The sequence below is a fragment of the Chiloscyllium plagiosum genome, unplaced genomic scaffold, assembly GCF_037043375.1.
Source record: "Chiloscyllium plagiosum isolate Xiang-an unplaced genomic scaffold, Cpla_swu_hap1 HiC_scaffold_26, whole genome shotgun sequence".
Classification (NCBI taxonomy): Eukaryota; Metazoa; Chordata; class Chondrichthyes; order Orectolobiformes; family Hemiscylliidae; genus Chiloscyllium; species Chiloscyllium plagiosum.
In genome coordinates, this window is record NW_028270164.1 from 45406891 (window position 1) to 45412864 (window position 5974).

A 5974-nucleotide genomic window follows, 5' to 3' on the forward strand; every position below is an offset into this window, starting at 1 on the left:
GCCTCAAAGTAATTGTAGTTTGCACTTGAGATATATCAGGTTACCTTTGTGACAGCAGTGCATACTGAACACATGATTCACCCACTGGCACCCTTCTCCACAGCTATAGCAAGTACCTGGTGGGGGTTGAATTCAAGTTCACATCTATTGATCCAGATTAAATTCTGCCTCGATATTTGGGATAGATTTTGTATCACTCAAAGTCCCAGATGTGTGGGAGGTTCTCACATTACACCTGAGTACAGCTGGTCAGAAAGTAAGCAGGAATAGGAATGGAAACATTAGCATGTGCTAAATCATTTATCGTGCCATTTAAACTGATGATTACGGCATTGCAACACATCTGCAAAAATCGGAGATAGATTGCAGATTGGACCTGTGTTCGGTGGAGTTTAGAAGATGGTGAAGTGATCATGTTGAAACATCCAAGTTCCTGAAGAGTTTTGATAGGATGAAAGAATGTTTCCCCTATCGGAGAGATGAGAACTAGGGAACACAATTTAAAATAAATGAGTTCCCATACAGAATGTCTGTGAAATTGTTGCCCTCAGAGAGCAGTGTAGCCAGAGTCGTTGCATATTTTCAAGGCAGAGATCATCACATTTTTGACCACAAGGGTATTGGGATAGCAAGGAAAAGGTTGAAGCCACAATTAGCTATGACCTTATAGATAGTTGAGCAGGCTGAAGGGCCATCTGCTCCTAACTTGTATGTCTGTTTGTATATCTATGTATCTTCATAAGTCTGTTTGTATGTAGGTCTGAATATATGTTCATATGTATTGTGTATGTTACATATATATTACATATTTTTTATCATTTTCAGAATCTGAATACCCTGTATTGTGCACAATTCTGGTTACCATACTACCAGATGGATGTGGAGGTTTTGGAGAGACTACAGAAATGATTTACCAGGACGTTGCCTGGTTTGGAGGTTATTAGCTATGAGGAGAGATCAGACAAACGTGGTTATTTTCACATGAACATTGAAGGCTGATCTGATAGACATTTACAAAATTCTGAGAGACATGGATAGAATAGATAGTCAGAGTCTTTTCCCCAGGGTAAAAATGTCAATGACTAGGGGGATATAGTTTTAAGGAAAAAGGGTGTAAGTTTAAAGAAACTTAAGGAGAGAGTTCATGGTCTGATGTTGATGAACTCAATGTTTAGGGTAACCTTTCTAGATTAAGTGTTGACTTTAACAATTCAGACTATGAACACTGTCCTCCATTTTCTGGTTCCTGCCTCCCACCCCCTGCTTCCCCATCCCGAGCAGTGTTTGGTTTTGTTGGTTTTGCTTTCAGCAGAGTTGACATAGATTCTGCTATTGACACCCACTATTAACACCTCCTGTGGGTTTATCTGTCCTCTACACAATCAATAACAAAACCACGGTTATATTTTTAAGGTCAGAGGAAAAAGTTTTAAAATGGACATGAGAGGCAATTTTTTTCACACGATTGGCAAGTGTAGGGAATGAACTGCCAGAGGAAATGGTGGGTGCAGGTACAGTTACAAATGTTTAAAAGACATTTGGATAAGTACATGAATAGGAAAGGTTTGGATGGAGAAGGGCCAAAAGCAAGCAAGTGGGACTAATTTAGTTAGGGTCGTGGTTAGCGTGGCCTGGTTGGACTGAAGGGTCTGTTTCCATGCTGTACAATGCTGTGTCTCTATGACTATAAATTCAATGGAGTGTACAAATAATCATCTGTTGTGGAACCTGAGAGAGTGTCCTCACAATAGTGAGGTTTACATAACGGCAGTTTGTGAAAAGAGTCTGGCTAAACCCCACTCTCTCTCATCTCTCACATTTAGAAACATAGAAAACAGCAGCAAGACGAGACTATTCGGCCCTTCATGCCTGCTCCACCATTCATCATGATCATAGCTGATCGTCCAACTCAATAGCCTAATCCTGCTTTCTTCCCATAATCTTCGGTCCCATTCACCCCAAGTGCTATATCTAGCAGTCTGTTAAATACATTCGATGTTTTGGCATCAACTACTCTCTGTGGTCATGAACCTGTCTTGGGTTTGCAGTTTCTTGTGTTATCTGAACTATCTGGATTTCCTGTTTTCTAACATGGACTTGATGCCAAAGATATTTACATTACAAAAGCAGTATGTTTGCCTGATCCATGATACTCATATTTGGGCAAAAGCATCTCTTAATTTTAAAGAGATATTAAAGATACCAAAACACACAACATCCCTGCCTTGCATTGCCTTTTTGAGTTTTGCCCCCTCAGCCAGAGATGCTAAGCTCACAGTACTGCCATTTTCCCATGACATTTAGCACAGACACAAAGCTGGAAAGCTTGCCATGATTGTTAGCAAGCCTGAAGAAGGGCTTATGCCCGAAACGTCGATTCTCCTGTTCCCTGGATGCTGCCTGACCTGCTGCGCTTTTCCAGCAACACATTTCCAGCTCTGATCTCCAGCATCTGCAGACCTCACTTTCTCCTCAGTCAAGTCAAGGGTGCCTTCACTCAGGAGGTCCTGGCCCAGTAAGTCAAGGCAGCCTCCAGAACCAGTCCAGGGGCTTGGACACAATCAGTCAACTGCTCAGGGCAGTCAGAGGATGCTCTCCACGTAAAGACTGAGGAAACAAATACCGGGCAACTGTTTTGACTCTTTCTGCCCTATCATGGGCTGTTTTCCTCCTGGAGTGAGAGATATTACAGGAGATGACAATGGGTGGCACACTGTTATTTTCAGTGTTGTTTGGGAGGTGTCCTGAGCATGTCAGTGGGCAGCACAGAGGGCATGCAGGGTTACTGATGTTGGCGTATGAGTCATTGAGTGAGAGAAGATGTCATGGGTAAGAGTGAGAGTGTAGAGAATGCACCTTGTTGGGAGCTGGGTGCAGTAGCAAAGATAATGAGTGAGTGTGAGGTATTGGAGAGACATTGGTGGCACTTACACATGTGGGCTGGAGAAGGACATTGACCACCTTCTTCCATTGCTGTACATTACTCCAAAAGCTGAAACTATACTGAACCAGTTGGTAACCTTGGACCAGGTTGGTATGGTCTAGCGTTGGGGGTTCTTCTTCTGGTCCTGGGAAAACAGGGATCAAAGGAACCCATCTCTGCACTTCCAGATCTTGGCCAACAGAGCATGGCATCAAATCTTCCTTGTCCGCCATGTCCAGGGCAAATGTCAGCCACATACAGGGCACTGGTGTCAGGGATTGATTCTTCTACATCCAGGCAGTGACAACTTGTTCTGGAAAGAGCGCATGATACAATAGCAAGAATCAATTGGGAGGAGCTCTATGGGGCTCAGCAGTTCATGAGGGTGGGTTCAGTAAAATAACTCTGGTCAAGATGGTGGTGGAGCAGGATACTCCCAACCAGAGCTCCTCCACTCCTTCTGTTTATTTCCTATTTCCATCTCTTTTATCACCCCCATTTTTTCCCCTATTTGGGATTTCTCCTGATACAGAGCAGGCTGGAGGCTTGCAGGACAGCCAATGGGATGGATGCCTTAGCGGAGCAGGGCCAGCCAGCAGGATGGAGGCTCACACGGAGCGGGGATGGCCAGCAGGATGGAGGCTCACACGGAGCGGGAGCGGTTGTTGGAGAGGGGATCGGTGGAAGCCTCCTGCACTGACTTACTACAAGCCTTTTAAAGAAAGACTGTAATGCTTATCTTTTTGAATTTATTTCATATTTTTCTAATTTATACTATGAATATCTTTGTTTTTCTTTTTCTCCTTTATTTCTTTATTTTGTATCTAAGATTTGTACCTTAGTTGGCGCCATATGGGGCGCCATTGTAAACTTTTCACTGTAATCATGTACTCCTGTACTTGTGTACTCATTTACCCCTGCACCCCTATACTCCTGCGCCCTTGCACCCCGTACTCCTGCACCCCTGTACACCTGCACCCCTGTACACCTGCACTCCTGCACCCCTGTACTCCTGTGCCCCTGCACCCCGTACACCTGCACCCCTGTACACCTGCACTCCTGCACCCCTGTACTCCTGTGCCCCTGCACCCCGTACTCCTGCACCCCTGTACTCCTGTGCCCCTGCACCCCGTACACCTGCACCCCGTACACCTGCACCCCGTACACCTGCACCCCGTACTTCTGCGCCCCTGTATCTCTGTGCCCCTGTATCCCTGTGCCCCTGCACCCCTGTACACCTGCACCCTGTACACCTGCAACGCGTACACCTGCACCCCATACACCTGCGCCCCTGTATCTCTGTGCCCCTGTATCCCTGTGCCCCTGCACCCCTGTACACCTGCACCCTGTACACCTGCAACGCGTACACCTGCACCCCATACACCTGCGCCCCTGTATCCCTGTGCCCCTGCACCCCTGTACACCTGCGCCTCTGTATTCCTGTACTCCTGCGCCCCTGCCTTCCTGATCCCTTGTATTCCTGTACTCCTGCATCCCTACATACCTGTTCTCCTGTACCCCTAAGCCCCTGCGCCCCTGTACCCCTACGCTCCTGCACCCCTGCACTCCTGTATCCCTACACTCCCCTGTATCGTTGCACTCCTGTAACCCTGTACCCCTACGCTCCTGCGCCCCTGTACTCCTGCACCCCTGCATTTCTGTACCCCTACGCTCCTGCACCCCTGCACTCCTGTATCCCTACACTCCCCTGTATCGTTGCACTCCTGTAACCCTGTACCCCTGTGCTTCTGGGCCCCTGTACCCCTACGCTCCTGCGCCCCTGTACTCCTGCACCCCTGCATTTCTGTACCCCTGCGATCCTGCACTCCTGTGCCCCTGTACTTCTGCACCCCTGTACACCTGCACTCCTGCACTCCTGTATCCCTACACTCCTGCGCCCCTGTGCCTCTGCATTCCTGTAACCCTGTACCCCTATGCTCCTGGGCCCCTGCGCCCCTGTATCAGTGCGCTCCTGTACCCCTGCACTCCTGTACCCCTACGCCCCTGCACGCCTGTACTCCTGTATCCCTACACTCCACTGTACCGCTGCACTCCTGTAACCCTGTACCCCTACGCTCCTGCACCCCTGCACTCCTGTATCCCTACACTCCCCTGTACCGCTGCACTCCTGTAACCCTGTACCCCTATGCTCCTGGGTCCCTGTACCCCTACGCTCCTGCGCCCTGCGATCCTGCACTCCCGTGCCCCTGTACTTCTGCACCCCTGTACACCTGCACTCCTGCATTCCTGTACCCCTGCGCCCCTGCACTCTTGTACTCCTGTATCCCTACACTCCTGCGCCCCTGTACCCCTATGCTCCTGGGCCCCTGCGCCCCTGTATCAGTGCGCTCCTGCGCCCCTGCACACCTGTACCACTACGCTCCTGCACCCCTGCACTCCTGTACCCCTACGCCCCTGCACCCCTACGCTCCTGCACCCCTGCACTCCTATACTCCTGCCCCCCGCACCCCTACGCCCCTTCACTCCTGTATCCCTGCACTTCTGTACCCCTGCACTCCTGCACTCCTGTACCCCTACACTCCTGCGCCCCTGCACTCCTGTACCAATGTGCTCCTGCGCACCTGCACCTCTGCACTCCTGTACCCCTACACTCCTGCACACCTGTACTTCTGTACCCCTACACTCCTGTGCCCCTGCACTCCTGTACCAATGTGCTCCTGCACCCCTGCACCCCTGCACTCCTGTACTCCTGCACCCCTGCACTCCTGTACTCCTGCATCCCTACACTCCTGTACTCCTGCCCCCCGCACCCCTACGCCCCTTCACTCCTGTATCCCTGCACTTCTGTACCCATGCACTCCTGTACTTCTGTACCCCTACACTCCTGTGCCCCTGCACTCCTGTACCAATGCGCTCCTGCGCCCCTGCACCTCTGCGCTCCTGTGCCCTGTACCCCTGTACCCATGTATCCCGTACCTGTGTACTCCTGTACCCCTGTATCCCTGCACCCCTGCACCCATGTACCTGTGTACCCCTGTACCTTTGTACCCCTGTACTTGAGTACACATGACAATGAAGGAAATTATATTC